This window comes from Trachemys scripta, chromosome 3 (assembly GCF_013100865.1).
Source record: "Trachemys scripta elegans isolate TJP31775 chromosome 3, CAS_Tse_1.0, whole genome shotgun sequence".
Lineage (NCBI taxonomy): Eukaryota > Metazoa > Chordata > Testudines > Emydidae > Trachemys > Trachemys scripta.
In genome coordinates this window covers 3,140,196-3,161,871 of record NC_048300.1, presented here as the reverse complement: position 1 = coordinate 3,161,871, position 21,676 = coordinate 3,140,196, and the positions used below count along the sequence as shown (strand labels likewise).

General features: G+C 46.3%; 1 long non-coding RNA gene across 1 annotated transcript in view; it reads left to right on the top strand.

Annotated features, from left to right (window-relative positions):
• Positions 1-2,030: 2,030 nt before the first annotated feature.
• LOC117874123 overlaps positions 2,031-21,676 on the top strand; it is a 92,225-nt gene continuing 72,579 nt past the window's right edge. Inside the window, exons 1-2 of the long non-coding RNA XR_004644904.1 lie at positions 2,031-2,099; positions 8,599-8,740. This is a non-coding gene — a long non-coding RNA (uncharacterized LOC117874123). The remainder of the gene's footprint in view (positions 2,100-8,598; positions 8,741-21,676) is intronic.

Sequence of the window (21,676 nt, the reverse complement as noted above, 5' to 3'; positions counted from 1 at the left end):
AATATTGCTTGAGGCAGCTCACAATTGAGCACCTAGGGGGGGGCTGCATCAGAAGCGGCACCCCTATCAGACTCTGGTGTCCAGAGACAAGAACTGGAACCAAAGCCAATTCAGATTTAGGATGGAAACTGTCCTCCCAGGAGGTCTGTGACAGAACACGGGGTTGAATTTGAGTCTCAGGAATCCCCCACAATAATCCTAACCACCTCAGCAGCCATCCCCTGTAAGGGGTTTATTCCGTTTTTATTCAGTCCTTACTCTGGTACACGCGGGTGCTCAGCTATGGAAGTGCATAGTGTCTATGCAAGCGTAGGTGTGGAAGTACGGCACTCCCCCGATTGGCGAGAGGCACAGGTGAACAATGCTGATAGACAGCACTGCACTTGGTCTTGCTCTAGGTGGTGATTGTTAGCAAACTAGGTCCTTTGTTTGGCTGGACCTTCAAAAAAACACCAACCAACCCTGGAAATTAAATACAAAAGAATGCTCATAGTTATGGATATATAACTGAAACGAAAAAGTCAGGCAGCAATATTAACTCCGTCACATTGCACGTGGGTAGCATTTTCTGTTTCTGTTTTACTGGTTAAATATGTTGCTCGACACACACCAAAAAATGTGCAACAGGGTCAAGTTAATGTGGCTGTAGGAACCTCAACTTGTTCAGATTCCCGGTGGCTTTTGAACTTTTCCGTGTTTTTTTAATTTAATGTTACAGCAGTGGTGAGTTGTTATGTGATAGCACAAAATCAGTGACTTCAAAACTTAGTCTAGAGTGCTCCTGTCTGTGATCCTTATATTAGCATTGCATTATAGTACCATTTCATTTTCTTCCCTTTATCTTTCAAACACTGTTTAATCCAGTTTTGATTCTTCAGTTCTGGCTACTTCCTAAATTTCTGGGGACTCCGAGGGCGGAGTCAATCCCTCTGGCCCCACCTCCTCCTAGCTGGAGGAGTCCAGATGATACGTCCAACTACTTGAATCTTGCATGCATCTGTAACTCAGAGGTGGTTCAGTCTAAATTCAAGTGGCCATCACCTTGGGTGCCCAGGCCACAGCACTTCCCCAGAGCACCTATTTTTTGTTCTCAGGTTAACAAAATATTTGACATTTCAGTTTATTACATAACAGGCAAGTGTTGTGGCTGTGTCTAGTTTATGCTGTTAGATAGTCATTTATAGCTTCCTGCATCTCTGCCCTGGCCCAGGTGCAGTTTAGAGCAGCCCAGTGACTGCTCTAATCTGTGCCACTCCCTATGGCCCTAGGAACCATATGTCATCTGGGAATTGTCAGAGCTTTCTGCACTCAGGCCACTTCCCCTGCCTTCCCCTCCCTACTGCCTGGCACACCCCCAGAGCAGAGGGCTGCCACATGGAGGCGATGTAGGAACCATCTACTGGCTCCTACTTCAGCTAGGGACTCCTGTATGCTGCCCCAGCTGGGGAGTTATGGGCGGTTTCCTCTCTTTCTTTGTGTTGCCTGAGGAGTGCAAAGAGAGTGGTGTGGGTTCAGAATCTAGCCCAATGCTCTGGAAGGCTTGCCACATGGGGATTTGCTTGTGTCACACAGGTTTTGCAGATACTTCACATTCGCAGTATGGAATAGGTGCCATGTATCTATTTCCCCATTTAAGGCACCAATCCTGCTCCCATTTAAGTCAGTGTGAGTTTTGCCGTTTGATGGAAATGGGAGCAGGATTGGGCCATAAACCCCTGTAAAGGGACTATTTCTCATGGCAACTTTCCATGCAGGCCTGAGAGCCAGGCATTGTATTTGGTGTTTAACCCATTTTTCCATCTTTCTTTTAGCAAGGGCTTTTTAGTCCCCCAGGTTTAGTTCAAGTTTGTGGTTTTCAATAGCAGAAGCACTTTCTGCTGGGAATAGATTCGTGCCTTTGGAAGGGTGCAGTTGGCTGCTGCTGTGGAAGCCTTCGACAGTGACTATCCACCGTGGGAAAATATCCTTTTCCCCTTATTTTTGGCAAGGGAATGACATGGCTATATAAATTGGTCAGTATTCCCAAGGCCGGGGCAGTCTTCCCAGCTGTGTTTTACTCGGTAGTAGTGGTTGTGCAAACTACAACAATGAGAATAAAGGTAAGCAACGGATCATTTTTATTGTTGCTCAGCATTAGATGGTTTAGGGCTTGCTTTGGTGTTTGTATTTACTGTGCAATAAAGGCCTGTATAACAAGGATAATTTATCACGTGCAGCATTTTATGTGATAAATAAAAAAGGTAAAACTGGGGGGGGGGCATTTATTATACTTGTTGGTACTTAAAGTAAAAATAAATGCTTAGTACGACCATGCCATTGATTGGAATAAAGTCCTCTTTGTGACATCACACAGACATTTCACTGTAATGAGTGTTGGAATCCTAAAGAACTTTGTGGTAAGGGGTTTGAAGCAGTAGCCAGAATAAATACAAACATCCACAAACAGAGAGTATCTGATTTTCTACATAGGCACAAAATCTTGACTCTTCCTCCAGTGCATTTGATAAAAGCAAATCACACAAAAAGGACTTCTCAGTTGGTAGGGGTTTTTTTTGTTTGTTTGTTTCCAAACTGAAACTGGATGAAAAGGAACGTCATGGAACAAACTCATGAGAAATTGTACAATACTGGACAGAAACTTTGAAGAGCCTTTTCCTGAAACTTGTATATACCCTTCATGCTCAAAACAGAAGGGAATGACCTATTTTTTTTTTAAAAAAAACCTCCTGTTTTTTGCAAATAATATTCCTTCTCCAAAATACTGTGCAGGAATTTTGTAAAACCTCTGCATCTACTATAGGTAAAAATAGTGACTAGGTTAATTAAACTCCATTTTATTTACTGTAGTATTAAAACCTTTCAGATGAACCAGTTGGATGTTCATGCAAAATACTATTTACCATTTAACATGTTTTAGATACCCAGGTAGCTGGATAAACAGAATGTCCTCCTTTTCAACACATACACCACTTCTCAGTTTATTCAAGGAATCTGGCAAATATCATATGTGTCTCATTATACCCTAACACCTAAACAACAGTACTCTTGCATTTGAAAAATAAACTTAAAAAAATAACTAACGCTTTAAGACATTTTAACCATTTTTATTTAAAACAATCCTCTGTGTATTGTGCAAGATATGCTTAGTTTGACAAAAATACAAAAGGAGTTCAGGGCAGATAAGGGTCATGGCAATTACATATAGCATAAATTGGTGTATATTTCTTCTTTGTAGGACAATAAGAGGACCGAGATACCTTTCCATTAAAGCTAGCATTCCAGTGGTGTCTTGCTCTTCGAGTCTTTCATGGGTTAAGACTGGGGTGGCCAACCTGTGCTTCCGGAGCCCCATGCGGCTCTTCAGAAGTTAATATGCGGTTCCTTGTATAGGCACCGACTCCGGGGCTGGAGCTACAGGTGCCAACTTTCCAATGTGCCGGGGGGTGCTCACTGCTCAACCCCTGGCTCTGCCCCAGGCCCTGCCCCCACTCCACCCCTTCCCCTGAGCCTGCCGTGCCCTCACTCTCCCTCCCTCCCCACCAGAACCTCCTGCACACAGCATAACAGCTGATTGGGAGGTGTGGGGAGGGAGGGGGAGGCGCTGATCGGCAGAGCCGCCGGTTGCGGGGAGACCTCATGGGGGGCTGCTGACGTATTCCTGTGGCTCTTTGGCAAGGCACATTGGTAAATTCTGGCTCCTTCTCAGGCTCAGGTTGGCCACCTCTAGGTTAGGATATTCGTAGTAATCTGGCAGTTTACCTTTGCTTCTAAGAAATGAGAGTCCTGTGCTAAATTGGAATGGAAATAGGAAGTGGAAATCCATTATGAAGACTGCTGCAGATGTCTTGTATAACAAAGGGCACTTTCTTGATCCTATTCCTCTGCTACATAGTCCCTTGGTGTGAATGCAACTTTGTAGAAAAGCAGCGTTGGTATTGCTACGGTGGCTGCTGTTGGTACTGCGTCAACTTCTGTTTTGTGTTGCTGCTCAGTCACCCTCAAAGTTTTACAGGACAGTTTTTAGCTGAACAAGTCTGGGCATGCTGGCTCATTACCTCTTGAAGCCTGTTTGTTATATGATGAAAAATAAGTCGAGGATGTCCTTGCTAAAACAGCATTAATAAACATCACTGTTGAATTGCCAGTAGGCCTAGTGGGAGCAGGTACTCAGATTATAATGGACTGGTACTATGCCTAGCAAGCTTACCTAGCACTTTGCATTTAGTATCCTCTGATTTCAGTTAACTTCGACTTTATCAAACTTAACTTCTTGGCTTGGTAAATTTGCTACGATTAAGGCAAAATATTCAAAACACTTAAATGACTTAGGAACCTAAGTTTCAAAAGTGACTTAGGCACTCACATAAGACCATAAGAATGGCCATACTGGGTCAGACCAAAGGCCCATCTAGCCCAGTATCCTGTCCTTTGACAGTGGCCGATGCCAGGTGCCCCAGAGGGAATGAACAGGACAGGGAATCATCAAGTGATCCATCCCCTGTCGCCCATTCCCAGCTTCTGGCAAACAGAGGCCAGAGACACCATCCCTGCACATCCTGGCTAATAACCATTGATGGACCTATCCTCCATGAACTTATCTAGTTCTTTTTTGAACCCTGTTATAGTCTTGGCCTTCACAACATCCCCTGGCAAAGAGTTCCATGGGTTGACTGTGCATTGTGTGAAGAAATACTTCCTTTTGTTTTAAACCTGCTGCCTATTAATTTCATTTGGTGACCCCTAGTTCTTGTGTTATGAAGAGGAGTAAATAGCACTTCCTTATTTACTTTCTCCACACCCGTCATGATTTTATAGACCTCTATCAGATCCCCCCCTTAGTCGTCTCTTTTCCAAACTGAAAAGTCCCAGTCTTTTTAATCTCTCCTCATACGGCAGCCGTTCCATATCCCTAATCATTTTTGTTGCCCTTTTCTGAACCTTTTCCAATTCCAATATATCTTTTTTGAGATGGGGCGACCACACCTGCACACAGTATTCAAGGTGTGGGCGTACCATGGATTTATATAGAGGCAACATGATATTTTCTGTCTTATTATCTACCCCTTTCTTAATGATGCCCAACATTCTGTTCACTTTTTTGACTGCTGCTGCACATTGAGTGGATGTTTTCAGAGAACTATCCACAATGACTCCAAGATCTCTTTCTTGAGTGGTAACAGCTAATTTAGACCCCATCGTTTTTACTTTGCATTTATCAACATTGAATTTCATCTGCCAGTTTGTTGCCGTCACCCAGTTTTGTGAGAAGCCAAAATCCTTGGTTTCTGGCTCAGTTTATTTATTTATTTATTTATTTAATTTATCAGAAATGTTCAGTCGTTATTGAGAATGAAATTAGTGAAATGAATAGGTAGTTTTGCCACTGTCACTATTTTTTTTCAACCTCTTTTTGAACAGCTCTGTCAATTTAGGAGTTGGGATGGGAATTGGAATTTGAAATTCAGCAGCGGGCTAACACGGTGGCCCAAGAGCTGCCTTTTGCTTTCCCCATGAAAACCGGAGCAGATTTGGCTGAGATATAAACCGTGGAGAATCACTACAGAAGTTGAATTAGAACAGTTAGCACTGTACAATCTCAAAGCTTGAAATATTGCCCCATTGCACTGTGAATATTCTCAGGCCCCACAGAACCTCCTGTATTGTACTGAAGTGAACGCAAAAATACAAATCCATCGAGATCGCTGGCCAAACCAACTCTCTTCCTGCTTTCCCCCGTTACGGTACCCTGCCGCATAGGAGACTGAACACTCCGCTGTGAGCTAGGAGACAATGAAGTCTAGTCTTGTCTCTGCCTAGTGTTAATAATTCTGTGTAATTCCTCATGCTCGTTAGTGAGCAATGTTCCTCATATCCCGACCCTAAGAGGCAGGAAATAGAATTCCTGCCCCCCACAAGAGCTGAACTGCAGAGTGGCACAAATCACTTTTGGCAGGCCCGGGAAAAGACTCCAACACTCTTACATGAGAGACCCAAGTCTCATCTGTGGAGCAACACAGCCTCTGGGACAGAATGTGCCCTGTGCCGGTGCTGTCTGTACAACGGGTCTGCTCCTGCGGACCCACCCCTGCAAAGCATTTTATGATCCACAGATGGATAATGCAAAGCATCATTAAAAAAATAAAACAAGTTGCTTCAATAAAAAATAGCTCCTTCATGCCTTGCAAAACCCTCCTACCATCTAGATGTTTCCATTCACAACTGGGCCCCTACTTCAGTCATTTCCCCTCCCACCAGGTCCCAGAACTCGATCCCAACATGAAAACTTCCCTGCTTTTTTCAATGGACTGATTTCTGAATTGCATCCATCCCTCTCTTTGACTGGGCACCCTACGTTAATTACGGAATAAATACAAAACTCAGAATACAGAGGTGTAAAAAGTGTGTGGCTACCTTGTCATCTTGCCTTGCAACATAATCCAGGTTAATAATCTTAGGCTGCATCATGTAGTTTGGAGAAAGCAGGCTCCAGATGCCTGTGTGCTCTGTAGCAAGAGGGAGTGTGACCTGTCTGTCTCCTGTTGAAGCCATTCCACTTTGGATAAATAATTAGAGACATTAGCACAAGGCGACTGGCCCTGGGGTCTTCCATCTCCCACGTGGCTGCCCTCCCCCACCAGGCTACAGAGTCATTCTCTCTTTCTCTCTGCCCCCATCTCTGAGCCCGCCTACCGGATCAGAACACGCCTATCATTGCCTGGTTTGTGGATCACTCAGGGTCTTAGGCAGGAGATAGGTGTCCAGACGCCTAGAGGGATGTAGCAGTGCCCATGCTCAGAGGCAGAAATTTAAACTTGGAGTGAACTTTTACAGTGGAAAATTTAGGCACCAAGTGAGTTTAGGCACCTACTGGGTTAGACGGCAGCCGAAAGGGGGGGGTTGTGGATTGCAGCGGTGCCTAAAACTGGGACTTAGACTCCTAAAATTCTAGTGCTTTAGGCACCCAAGTTCCTGTGTAGATCTGGGCCCTATGCGTTTCTAACATAGCCCAAGTTAAGTGCATTGCAAGTATCAGCGGCCAGGGCTGTCTTTTCTCAGGCCTGTTGGTAGGAGATTTTATCCCAGAGTTGTTGCTTGTTACGATGGGGGTTCTCTTCCAGGGTAATCTCCACTCATGTCTTTTTGTGGATTTATTGCTGAGTGGGAGAAGCAGCCTACTAGGGCAGGTTATTGTGAAAATGAAATTCTGTCAGAGTCCCTAGCGCATGGCATGGGCATTTGTTTGTCGTTTATAAAGCGAAACAAATAAACTCAACAATCTAGCACTGAGGTTGCAAAGCCATGTGTGCAAGAGTTCACACCAGCCGGGTCATTCAAGATCACTTGCAAACTTGCTTACCTGCTGTTCGGATAATTTAGATCTAGAGACTGACTGGCCAAAATAGCCACGTAAGAAGGGAATTCAGCACAATGTGCTGAAAATGATTTTCTTAAAGTGCTGCCGTGTCCAGAGCAGCTAGACAGCCGGCGCTCTGTGATTATTATTTAATTACACTCTGGCAGTGTTGAGAAGCTAGGTGCTGGACAGTCATAGAACAGAGCTAGTCGGGACCCCAAAGAGTTACAAGCTAAGTCTAAGATGACAATAGGGCGGGATATGGCAAACAGATGGGGGACAGCAATGTAACAATGAGATGCTCTTGGCATGGCGAGTAGCAGTCATAACACGCCAGCCGCCTAAACATGGCTGAGATTTTGGTAGGCATCCTAGCCAAGGTGAGTTTTAAGAAGGGATTTGAAGGAAGACAATGTGGTGGCTGCAGTTTTTTTAAAGGTCTATCTGACCGGGCAGCACGGGAGATGCCTTAGAATACATGTTGCTGGTGATATTATACCCATCACAGAACCTTGCTTTACATGGGAGCTGGCCCAGTGGGAGCAGGAAAGTCTTTTTTATTTTATTTTGCAATACTGTGTGGGTTGCATAAGGTTTTGATATTGTTAATACTTAGTATGCGTGTGGCACTTCCCCTCTTCAACACACTGTGTAGAAACACACAAAGTATCATCATCCTTTCATTACAGAAGAGGAAACAGAGGCAGAAAGGAGTCGATGTAAGAGGTGGGGTTAGAATTCAGGAATTTCTAGCTAACAGTTCTGGGCTCAGATCCATACACACCTCTCGTATTCTTGCCTTACATTCCATAGGGCATACAATAAGAATTTTAAAGAATGCAATCCTGTAAAAGATACAGGCCACCAGTTTGGTGGCATCTCCCATGGAATGGGAGCCGACATTATTTCTCTGAACACTGTGACCTTCATTTTCCAAAGTGACTAGAGATCTTGATTGCCTCAAAGGTTCTAATTTTCAGAGAGCTGGTACACCTAAAATGAGGAAGCCAAAATTGCTAGTTACTTGTGAAAATGTCAAGTCCGCATGGAAAAAAATAATGCATGCTTTAAGAGCTCTGTGTAGGTGGGCATCCACGGGGCATCCATGGGACAGTTGATGCAGGGATCCCTGCAGGATTGGGGTCTAAGTTCTTAATACGTGGCATGCCCCTCTTTACCTGGTTGGCTGAGATAGTCATTCCATAGTGCTAACGAGGTTGTATTTTTATTAAATCTGTTTGCAGGTGTCACTTCAAAGAAAATGGCAAAGACAAGCACCTCTCTGTTAGAGATGTCTTGCACTGCTGGAGCACATGAGCGTAATGGTGAACAAGACGGAAAGACTTTTCCTGTGTCCCAAGATGAGCTCTGCTTTCCATCCTCAAGGTATTTTCTCTGCCACGATGCTTCGCATGCTTACTAACATATTGGTTGTATTCATGTGGGTAGAATATATGCGCCCAAAGAGTTAAAGGTGTGAACGTAACCCAGCCACAGTCCAACATTCAACAGTTTTAAACAAGGTTTGGCATACAGAGATCTCAGCCTGCCTGGTCCCATGGCAAGCACCCCATTAAACATCCTCTAACCTTCTATTAAAGATACAGAAAAAGAAGGAAAAACAGTTGAAGCCTTTGAAATGTGAAGTATTAAGTATGGCTTTCGTTTTAACAACATCCCTTATTCTCTGTCTCCCTTTGGCTGGAGAGAGTTTATAGAAGGAACGCTCCACCCCATTTAACAGTTTCTTGGAGGGTACTAAAGATGGTAATTACTGTGCTGATTTTCGCTGGCAAGTTCACTGCTGGAAAATCACTGGCACAGCTCATGGTCTGATCGGCCACTCCGAGACTCGGCAAACTCGTGCCAGCATTGTGCTGCCTAGGGCATTGCATTTAGCTGCCTCTCTCTGGTCACTGGCTTACAGCAGTGTTGCAAAATACAGAGTCCTGGCCGGCTAAGCCACACGCTCCTCAGACAGAAGGAATAAGAGAAGAAATAAGATAGGGAAGCACAAAGACACATGATGTTGGGGGGAGCGCACCGACAAATGCTTACGTTCCAGGTGGTGTGGGGGTGGTGGTATCATCTGGGTCCCTCTCTCTGGGTTGGCCTGGTCGAGCTATCTCTCAGGATTAAGATGTAGAAGATCTGGGGTCCCAGGAGATGGTCTTTCAATCAGCCAGTGTCATGGTTGCCCTTCCCTCCTCCCCAAAGTCTCTTTATGAGGATCTGAAAGGGGGAGTGGTGGGTAGAAAAGTCCATCCCCTCATTTTTTTTTTTTTTTTGTCCACAAATTAGGCTTAATTTCCAACACACCAGTTTTGATGCATGGATTTCCGGTCTCACGCTGTTCTTGTTTACCAGGCATGATCTTAGCACAGTCTTTGAATAATATCAGTAGGCCTTTTTGTTTGGACTAATTCAATCTTTTGGACTTTTTTCTGAACCTTTCCTCATCCCCACTTGTTGTGGGGTATTGACACTTCATAGAATATCAGGGTTGGAAGGGACCTCAGGAGGTCATCTAGTCCAACCCCCTGCTCAAAGCAGGACCAATCCCCAACTAAATCCCCAAATCCCTAAATGGCCCCCTCAAGGATTGAACTCACAACACTGGATTTAACAGGCCAATGCTCAAACCACTGAGCTATCCCTTCATGAACTTTCACTCACCTTTCACAGATGAGCTCGGAATTAGGGAACATTATTACAACAGCCCTGATGACTTAAATAGAGCTACCCAGATGCGTAAAGTGAGGCATGTGTCTATGTCTTCCCTGGCTTCCTCCAGGATTTCTTAGCCACTCAGCCTATATGAAAAGCCCAGATCAAATGTCTGTTTTCTTTTGTATTAACAGACTCAAAACTCACAGGCTACTCCTCCAAAGGCCTTCAGAAATTGCTGGCACATGTAATGTCCATTAACGGTACAAAAAAAGTTTTGGGGGGACCTATGAGTTCCTTTAAATTATCCAGTGTGGGAAAAGGACTTGGAATATTAAAAACAAACACACACACAATCTCAGAAGATACTAAGCCTTCACAAATAAAGACTATATCTGAATTGAAGCTGGGCAAAATTTTTCAAGTGAAACTTTTTTGGTGAAAAATGCAGATTTGGTGGCACCAAAACATTTTGTGAACCTGTGTCATTTTGTCAAATTGTTTTGGTTAAAACAAACCGAAATAAAATTTCAGAAAAAAATCAGTGTTTCATTTTGACATTTTCTAAACAAAACATTTCATTTTTTTTGGTTCTTTTGACTTTTCATTCCAAAATATCCTTTAATTTTATTAAACAATCAAAAATGTTGAAAAATGGTTGAAATCAAAACAAAATATTTTAGTTTTGCTGAAACAAAACATTTTGTTTGACCTGAAGAGAATTTTTTTGACTTTTTGATTTGCTGAAAATTTTGTTTCTGGTTTGACCTGAAATGATTTTTTGAATTGTCAGTGAACTGAAAACAATTATTATCTACCCAGCTCCATCTGGAATCAACTAAATGTGACTCCAGGTTTCGATTAGTGCAGTGTCCCAGTACCTCATACCCAGACACACTTGGCTGCATTAAGTTTAAAGAACCAAAGTGCAAGTTTTAGTTAATGAAATTGGTCGTTGACTCACACCCTAAAGATGAGAAACAATGAATCAGCCTAAACTCACTCATAGAAATAGTTTGTGTTTTCTTGACTGTTTTGTTCAAATGAATCCCATGTTCTACCCATTTTCTAGGTCCTCTTCTAATTTGATGGTACCCAGTAAGAGCTTGTCTACACAGTGCTACTTCCAGACTATAGGGCTGTGAATTGTAGAGCGCTCTAACAGGGTGTGCAGTAACTGTCCCTTGTAGATCCTGCTGGGATGAACTAAAAGGTACCTAGCTTGTGTTACTAATAGTCTTGGGACTACATCGACGAGAACTAGGTACCCCTAGTTTGCACCAGCAGGGTTGGCAAAGTGCAGTTAGCATTCTAATGGGGTGCACACTCTATAATTCCCACATGGTGTAGACACGCCCTAGGTCTACACAACTGGAGTGAAAATTGCTCATTACTAAACCAGTTTGCGTCATAGTTTATATATAGCAAGTGCCATAATCTGTGATTATTGAACTTTTCTCTACGTCAGATTCAACATGCTGTAGTTTCTCCCTTATTTAAGGTAAGAATTCTGATGGGGCTGTCTTCAGATTTGCCTGGTTGCTTTCATTCTGTGGCAAAATGTTGAATTTGCTAATCACTCTTTTCAGTGTGATATTCCTTTGTTTTCTTTTCTCCAGTAATTTCCTGAATGCATACAGACCATGCTGTAGTCAAAACAATTCGACTGAACTAAGATATCGGCTAGCATAGACACTACCTCAAATCTAATGTGACTCATGATCATTTTCATCTCTAGGGAAACATTATGTACTTTTGCTTTATTTCTATCTAATGTCTAATTATTTCCAGAGTCAGTGCTTACTGCCTCTTTTTCGCTGTTATTTTATAATTAATGGACTTTAAACAGAAACTGTCCAGTTTGTAATTGAGATAGCGTCTAGGAGAAATGGATCTTAATACACCTTACAGTTGGCTAGGTTTTAAAACGTTAAAAATGCACATGAAGCAGGATGCATGTTAACTACAGAGGGACTGATCTGGCTTTCTTGGAAACATCGGACTTGCCAGCAGGGTCCATCGGGTCTGTATCCTGTCTTTGACATTGACTGGCATCGGCTGCATCAGGGGAAAGTGCAAAACAGCCAGTAGTAGATGGCTATGGAATAACCTGTTAAGAGGGAAATTCCTAGCCCTGTTAATTTGAGGTTGGTTATGCCCCGAAGCATAAAGGTTTACCCCACTGTAAAACTAGAGTGCTGTGGTGGTGAATCAGCCCGCAGCGTGTTCATTGAAGGCATAGCCACCAAGCTGCTCATAGCAGCAAATTACAGTTACATACAGTATGCGCCTGGTCAGGTTTTAATTGGCCTGGCCACACAGAAAGAAAGGCCAGACCCAATGGGTGTGGTTTAATTAGGCCAAAACTGTATTTACTTCACTTATCTGAGAATACCCAGCAATAAATCATACCATGCAGGTCCTCATTTCCTTAATCCTGGTTCCAGTAGCCCATTGCTGGTACCCTGCTTCCCCCCCCGCCTCAGATGAGGGGTAAGGCGGGGAGGTTGTCTCCTGGCTCTACCCAATGTTAGGAGCCCCATCCACGCCTCTTTCCCCAACTTCTGTATGGGATGCTTCCCCAAAACCTTCTTCCAACTCCTGTTTATCCATGAACGGTATCCCTTCTGTAGCGAGGCCCTGCATGGGACAACTGCGAGATTTGGACCTAACCTCAGTACCGATCCCTACCGGGTCCGTGGCCAACCCACCCTGCCTGGCCAGTGTGACTGCTGCCGGACAAATTCTTCCCCAGCTCCAAAGGAAGAAGGTGATGAGTGCAAAGCTCAGCCAATCGCAGAAACCCGGTCCTACTCTCATCCCATTGCTGCTGGCCTGAGGGAGAGAGAGTGAGTTCCTATCAAGGTGCAGGGGGTCTAAATACCTGCTCTCCCTGCAATGTTTCCCCATACCTGGTCCTTCCACTTCTTTTTCCTCTCCTGGCTCTGTACAAGTGAGTTCCCCTATTGCCCCCACCCCCAATCCCTTTAAGTGTAGCGCCTTAAAGAGACTTGGCCTCTTTCTTTCTGTAGCCAGACAAGGACTCACGGACTCCAGTTACAGTGAGTACATTTTATCAAGCCGACGTTCACTTCACCAGTTTAATAAGCGAACATATTATGCCAGTGATACTCACACTGAGGCTCGTGATCCTCAAGTGGCTTTTTAATGTCTCCCCTGCGACTCTTTGCAGCACATGATATTAAAACACGGTGTGATTTAATTATTAACCCATCTAAGGTATTAACCAATCAGGAGGCTTTTACTATGTTATTAACCAATTGTAGTGGATAAAATAACACTTGGTCAGTCTTTTTGCAGTGAGAATAATAGGTATGTAGATATAAAAATAGTAAATGAAACAATGAATTCACACTGCTGTGGCTCTTTGGGGTAATGTTGATCACTCATTTGGCTCCTGAACCACTGAGATCCGAGTGTCACTGTATTATACAGTACATGAATAGGTGGCGAAGAAATTAAATTCACTCACAAACTCTCATTCTCTGTTTCTGATGTTTACTTTATCATTCATTACTGTTTCCTCTGGAGGTGATTCCCTGGCCTTTTGTAGAAACAGAAGAGGCAGCAGGATCTGTTCAAAGAATATACAAAACATTTCCCACCCATGGTGTCATTAAAGGCTATTCTTCCTGGAAGAGCAGAAGTTGCGATAGAGACCCTGAGAAATTGACCAGTCATACTCAGAAGTATGAAGAGAATGAAGCTAGAGGAAGTAGTGGTTGGTGAGTCAGCGTGAGTAATTTTGTTCCAATGAGAATGAAGATTGAGGGTTTTTTTTTCCCTCTTAAACATTTTGGACATCATTGCTTAATGGAGGGAAATAAGCGATATTATGTCTGTGTAGCTAGTACTTCTTGATTTTTAAATCAAATGAAAAAATATTTAGACTCTAGATATGTGTCTTCATAGGCACCTTCCTCGTAGGAAAGTGAGGGGGAAAACAGCTCCTGGTGAGTATGTTTCTGTCCTTTTTGTATTGGTGATAATTTTCAGTATGTATTAGAATCTAATGTGGGGTTAACTTTGCCCTATTGGGACACAGAACTGATGTATTCAGTGCACTGAAACGTTAGCAGGATGGAATTGTTTGGTTTGGTGTTATTGGGTTTTTTTTTCATCCATATACCATTGGCAGATGTACTTTTGATTTGTGAGTTTTCCTAATAATGAATGCACTGGATTCATTACAGCTTGTAGCTGCTTGTTGTAGACCGAGCACTTGGCCGTGTTAGATGGTAAAGAAAACTGATCAAGAAGCCATTAAGTTCAAAAGTTGAGCTCAGTTTGATGTGGGTTATTGCACAAGCCAAGGGGAGGAGGGGGCTGAAGTTTGCTGTTTCATTCTACATACAGGGAGGGTAACTTCTGTTGTTGGGCTGCTTGCTGTTAGTGCAAGATTTTCATTCAAGAATGGACAGAAATGCAAGATATGGACGTTTAATATATAACTGTGTTTCAATGGAGACCTGATCCAAACTCCACTGAAATCAACGGAAGGTCTCCCATTGGCTTGGCTCACGCTCTGTGCTACACACATTCTTCGTCATTTTATCCAAATGCAGAGCCACAAGCCAGTAATCTGAGTGTGTTGAACCCTCCAATATAAAGGGGTAAAGCTGCTACGTGAGAGCGAGCGAGGGAGCAATGTGATTATCCCTTACTGGGTTACTGAAGGCTGCATTTCTATTTCCCATGTTGTTAATTGACTGAGTTTGATGCTAAGCAAAATGCTGGTGCTCATCTTCTGCTGGAAACGTTGTTTTTCAAGCCTGTCTACTTACTGTAGACCCAGTTTCATTTACTGTATCACAGGTCACATGACAAGCATTTTTGGTAACTTGGTTTTGTTTTTTTTGTTAAAAAAAAAAAAGAGAGAGAGAGAAAGAGAAAGAACCCCCCCTCCCCCGAATTATGGCATAACAGGAGGAAGAGTGCTGCCCTATCTCTTGGGTACAGTAACTTGAGTGCGTGGGCTACATGGATTAAAATGAGTCAGCACTCTCCTTAAAAATGGCTTGTTGTTGAAAAGGGAGGTTAAACCTGCCTTCAGCAAACAGTATCACAGTCTCGTTTGCTTGTAGAAGTCTTTACCTACTTCAGCTGCAGTTAGTAAAACGACTGGGGTGGTTGTTGTTTTTTTGAGGTACACTGCTACAATCTTTGCAGCCTGCCCTCTGGTTGCAGGCGATTCATTTGATACAACAGAATGAAAATAGCTCTCATCATGTGCATGTCTCGGCTCGTGAGTCAGAATATCTTGCAACTACAATTCCTTCCTATGCTTAGGATCATAGATTTCACAGCCAGAAGGGGACCATTATGGTCTAGTCTGCTGCCCGGCTTAGCATAGGCCAGAAAATTTCACCCAGTGACTCCTACATGGAGCACAGAACTTACTATGTCTTGCAGAAACACATCCAGTCTGACTGGGCTAAGAAATTATCCCTCTGGGTGCCCTGTTGGGAACCCCTGCATCGGACCAAGATCCACGTTCACACTTATTTTAGTGACGTATCAGTTACCTCGTTTTTAGTCCATTTAGTGTAATTTCAAAGGGGCCATTGTGATTATCTAGTCTGATCCCTGGCCATAGAATATCACCCAGCGTGATGCCTGCTTCGAGCCCGGTAACACAGATTCTTTGCAGATTTGCTTTGAAGAGATTCCATTGAAAAAACTGTCTCCGAGGTGGTTCTGAAAGGTTTATCCTTCTGCTGCTTTTAGGGTTGCCAACTTTCTAATCGCACAAAACCGAACACCCTAGCCACGCCCCTTCCCTGAGACCCCACCCCACCACTTCCCCAAGACCTCACCCCCCACTCACTACATTCCTCCTCCCTCGGTGGCTCGCTCTCCTCGGCTCTCACTCACTTTCACTGGGCTGGGGCATGGGGTTTGGGTACAGGAAGTGATGAGGGCTCTAACTGGGGGTTTGGGCTCTGGGGTGGGGGCACAAATGAGAGGTTTAGGGAGCAAGAGGGGGCTCCAGGCTGGGGCAGGGAGTTGGGGCATGAGGGCTCTGGGCTTTGGGGTGGGGTCGGAGGTGAGGGGTGCAAGAGGGGCCTCCAGGCTGGGAGTGGGGCCGAGGGATTCAGAGCATGGGAGGGGGCTGTGGGTTGACACAGGGGGTTGGGGTGCAGGAGGAGGTACGGGCTCTGGGCTGGGGGTGTGGGCTCTGGGATGGGGCTGCTGATGAGGAGTTCAGGGTGTGGGAGGGGGGTCTGGGCATGCGGCAGGGGGTTGGGGTGCGGGGGGGGTAGGGCTCCAGGGGGGGGGGGCAGGCTCGGGGGTGGGGCGGGGGTGGGGGGGTTTGGAGTGCAGGGGGGGGCTCCGGATTGTGGGAAGGGCTCAAGGCAGGGGCTTGGGGTTGGGGCAGGCTTACCTCAGACGGTTCCTGGTCAGTGGTGCTGCGGGGCTAAGGCAGGCTCCCTGCCTGTCCTGGCACCGTGCTGCCCCCCAGAAGTGGCCAGCAGCAGGCCCAGCTCCTAGGCGGGGGAGCCAGGAGGCTCTGCACGTTGCTCTTGCTCACAGACACCGCCCCCTAGCTCCCATTGGCCATGGAGCCAGTGCTTGGGGCGGGGGCAGCGCATGGAGCCCTGTGGCACCCCCGCCTAGGAGCTGGACCTGCTGGCCACTTCCAGGGCACAGCGTGGTGCCAGGACAGGCAGGGAGCCTGCCTTAGCCCCAGAGCACCACTGACCGGGAGCCGCCAGGGTCCCTTTTCGACTGGGTGTTCTGGTCGAAAACTGGACGCCTGGTCACCCTAGGCCTGGGGGTGGAGGCGAGGGGTTCAGAGTATTAGAGGGGGTTCCAGGCTGAGGCAGGGGGTTGGGGTGTGGGAGGGGGTACAGGCTCTGGGCTGGGGCCAGAAATGAGGGATTCAGGGTGCAGGAGGAGGCTCTGAGCTGGGGCAGGGTGCTGGGGTGGGGGGATGTGAGGGCTCCGTCTGGGGGTGCAGGCCAGGGATGAGGGATTTGGGGTGCAGGAGGGGGCTTTGGGCTGGGGTTGAGGGGTTCAGAGTGTGGGAGGGGGCTCTGGGCTGGGGCAGGGTGTGTGTGGGGGTGCAGACTCTGCAGTGGGGCTGGGGCTGAGGGGTTTGGGATGCAGGAGGGGGCTTCGGGCTGGGGTTGAGGGGTTCAGAGTGTGGGAGGGAGCTCTGAGCTGGGGCAGGGTGTGTGGGGGGGTGAGAACTCCGGCTGGGGGTGCAGATTCTGCGGTAGGGCTGGGGCTGAGGGGTTTGGAGCATGGGAGGTGCGGCCAGGTGGCACTGCGTGCTGTCCCATCCGCAGGTGCTGCCCCTGCAGCTCCCATTGGCCATGGTTCCTAGCCATTGGGTGCTGCAGAGCTGGTGCTTGGGGTGGGGGCAGCGTGCGGAGCCCCCTGGCTGCCCCTAAGCATAGGAGCTGGAGGGGCACATGCCACTGCTTCCGGGAGCTGTGCGGAGCCACAGCAGGCAGGGAGCCTGCCTTAGCCCTGCTGCACTGTTGACCAGACTTTTAACGGCACAGTCAGCGGTGCTGACCGGAGCTGCCAGGGTCCCTTTTTGACTGGGCATACCCGTTGAAAACCAGAAGCCTGGCAACCCTAGGCCCAGGGCTAGCCAGCCCTGTTCAATTAGCTCCCACCCTGCCACACCTGCACTGGGAGGAAACCCAGGAGGGTGCCCTGCGGGAAAGCGTTACCGGAGTGGAGCCAGCGCCTGTGGTGGACCGGGAGAAGGTCTGGGCTCCAGGGAGGCAGTGCTGGGGCCGTTGTTCCTCCAGAGGTGTGGGGAGCTGGGGTAGTGGTGGCTGACTTTTCCAGTCCAGGGAAGAAGGGGGGAGCTGTAGTCTAGCCCTAGAAGAAGGGAGACTTCCCCTGCCAAGCCTGTGCTCTGCATCGAGTGAGCCCAGAGAGGGCTGGAAGACCCTGTGTGTTCATTTGGGACGACTGTCCAAGGCAGTGTTTGTTTGGAACGTTGAGTGCCCCGAAAGGGGGTTGAACTTGGAGAGTGACCCCACTGGAGAGCTGAGCCACATGAATCTCTGGGAGAGACAGAAAAAAACTGGTGAGGGGAAACCGAGGCAGGGATGCTGCAGGGCCACCCTGTGCCATCAGGAGGTGGCAACCCTTTTACAACCCCTTTAAAGGGTTCAGTATATTACCACTGTGCATGCCATGTAGGGGCCAGAGCTATGGCTTTGCCCTACACCTCCCCTCCTTTTCAGCAAGTTCTTCCTGGGGTATCCCCGGTATTCCCCCGGCAGGAGGCCGCAATTCTGGTCGTTGCATAGGTGGATCATACAAGGGTGGGTAGCCTTTCCTCCATGGAAGTGCTACCTCAGAGCTGGGAGTGACCTTGCTGCCCGGCTGTAGCACTGAGAAGGGTACCAGAGCGGTGGAGTAGATGCTTGTGGAGTGTCTGATCATTTTTAGAGAGAGGTTTATTGCAGCTGTATGTGAAGGGGGGATCATCTCATTAACAAATGGGGAACTAAATTTTTTTGGTGGTGGGAACATCGCATTCTCCAGCCCCTTGTCACTTGGATCCTGCCATTTGTCTCGTCTGAGATTCGTGGCAACTTCGAGGTCTGACGCACAAGACAGCCGAGGTGCAGTGGTGTGGAATGACATCAGCTAAGCACACTTATATCGCCGAGCTGATGGATAGCATCTCCGCCGCTTTGTGTACTTGGTTTCTCTCCTTTTTCACTACAAAAATGTCACCTGACCCTCTTTGAAGAGCGATTCCCTATTGTGGTCAATGCAATGAAGCCAATAAGCAGGCATAGGGGTTCGGGGGAATGAAGAAGTGGCATAAGCCAGGTCTCAGTGGGGCCTACCCCAGAGTCCAGTGTGAGTGCTGCATGTTACCCCGGGAGAGGCTGAAACTCACACCCTAACTCCAGGGCAGCACTGACAGGCTCTGACGGAAATTGCATCAAAGCCTCCTTACCCGAAGAGCTGGCTGGATCAGTGGGTTTGAGCGTGGCTGGGAGTGCAGGGCGGGGCTCTCCGGGCCTTTGAGAACAGTTCAAAGCCATGGTGATGAAGTCTGTTCCGCAGTGGCTCATCCCCGGCAGCGCTCCCGGTTACCACTTGCCACCACAGAGCTGTCGGTGACACGAACACACCGCTCTGCTTTTGAAGAATTTTTTTTCCCCCTAGTCATGCTTTCAACACTGAGATTTGGAAACTCAGCAGCAAGCCTAGAAGGTTCACTCACTCAGCAAAGCTGGGAGTGCAAGCCCATTGATGCACAAATAGGGCAGTTTTCAGTTTTGCTTTTCACAAATAGGCCCTGCACAAAGGGTAATTTTGTCATTAACTCAGGGCACGCTCTGTGTCCAGGGCACATGTTTGTGCCACAGGCTGTTCTGTGTCTAATGAGCATGTAAGAGCAATGGAAAACAACGACAAAGCTTTGCCCAGAGTAAGTACTGGAGATGAAAACGTTTGTGTGATATTGACTCCATACCTTGCAATCACAGCAATGCTCTTCTTGCTCCGCTCTATTGTTACCAATAGGGATACAAATAAGGGGCCTGATTCTGCCAAGCATTTGTTGTCAATGCAACGCCTTATGTAAGTACTACTCAGTGTGAATTAGGTGGTTGAATCAGGCCCATTATGACTAGGACAAATCCTACTACACTGGTGTATATGCAATGAAAGATCTTCATGCCCATAAACCTCAGTGTCCTCCTCTTCTTCCAGACACTGAATCGCAACACAACATAGCTGATACTACTGTATATGGTATCGCTAACGAGCAACCTCAGACTAGCCGTTACATCCCCAAAAGACAATGTGAGAAGAACGTTACTAGGGGTGCACAGTCAAGTACGCAGAGTTAGGAAATGCCAGAATTAAGGCTGCTTGTGCAACCTTAATTTGCCCCCCTTTGTGAGTCTGGAAGATGATCTAGTCCAGTGCTTCTCAAACTATCTGATGTGGTGGTCCGGCAATTTTTTCCCCAACATGCCAGGGACCGGTACCATAAGGCGGCACGCGAGCCGATTTTTTTTTTTTTTTAATGGCAGGCTGCGGGCCCCGGCCGCTGCCGAGCCCACTGCCAGCCTGGGGTTCCGTTTTGTTTTTTTTTGCCAAGCACGACCCTTCTGGTACTTACATTCCTGAAAACTCGCCGCGGACCGGCAGCTGATGGCTCACAGCCCGGCACCGGTCCACAGACCATCACTTTGAGTAGCACTGATCTAGTCTTTAATTACAGGGTCACATACCCTCTTTTACCACATGCCTTGCCTCATTTTGTGAACAGGGAGATAGTTAGTATTAGGGATGTAAAATATTAAATGCAGCAAAGAGTCCTGTGGCACCTTATAGACTAACAGACGTATTGCAGCATGAGCTTTCGTGGGTGAACACCCACTTCTTCGGATGCATGATATAAAATATTAAACAGTTAACCGGTTAACATTAGTCTTACCAGTTAGCCCACCCTAACCATTAACCCCCAGCCCCGGGCCAGCCAGCCAGAGCGACCCCAGCCCCTCTTCCTTTAATCGGTTAACCGATTAAATGATATCATTTTAATTGTTTAAACGGTTACATTTTTAAATGATATTTACATCTCCAGTCAGTATTTCTTTTTCCTCCTCATTCAGTGTGTGGCCTTATTTACCACACACTATCCAAACCCTGCACTCCGCACAGAATTATGCTTTTCCTCTGGGTGTTTCTCTGGAGCTCTTACCCTAGTGTTTGAGTGTTTCACAAACATTAATCAATTTTCCGGAAGTGGTATCATTATCCCGTTTAAAGCTGGGGAACTGATGTACAGGGAGATTAAGGCCAAAATATTAAGTATCCATTAACTTTGGGTGTCCAAGCTGAGACCCCTTGGCCTTGAATTTCCAGAGCATTTTATTATATTATATTGGAAATGACTGCCTAGGAAGGAGTCATAGTGCCCACAAGCTAAATATGAGCCAACAGTGTAACGTTGTTGCAAAAAAAGCAAACATCATTCTGGGATGTATTAGCAAGAGTGTTGTAAGCAAGACAGGAGAAGTAATTCTTCTGCTCTGATTAGGCCTCAACTAGAGCATTACTTACTTGCATCTGAAGAAGTGAGGTTCTTACCCACGAAAGCTTATGCTCCCAATACTTCTGTTAGTCTTAAAGGTGCCACAGGACCCTCTGTTGCTTTTTACAGATTCAGACTAACACGGCTACCCCTCTGAAACTAGAGTATTGTGTCCAGTTCTAGGTGCCACATTTCAGGAAGGATGTGGACAAACTGGAGAGATTCCAGAGAAGAGTGACAGAAATGATTAAAGGTCTAGAAAACATGACCTATGAGGGAAGATTGAAAAAATTGGGTTTGTTTGGTCTGGAAAAGAGAAGACTGAGGGGGGACACGATAACAGTTTTCAAGTATGTAAAAGGTTGTTACAAGGAGGAGGAAGAAAAATTGTTTTTCTTAACCTCAGAGGATAGGACAAGAAGCAATGGGCTTAAATTGCAGCAAGGGAGGTTTAGATTGGACATTAGGAAAAACCTCCTAACTGTCAGGGTGGTTAAGCACTAGAATAAATTGCCCAGGGAGGTTGTGGAATTTCCATCATTGGAGATTTTTAAGAGTAGGTTAGACAAACACCTGTCAGGAATGGTCTAGATCAGTAGTGG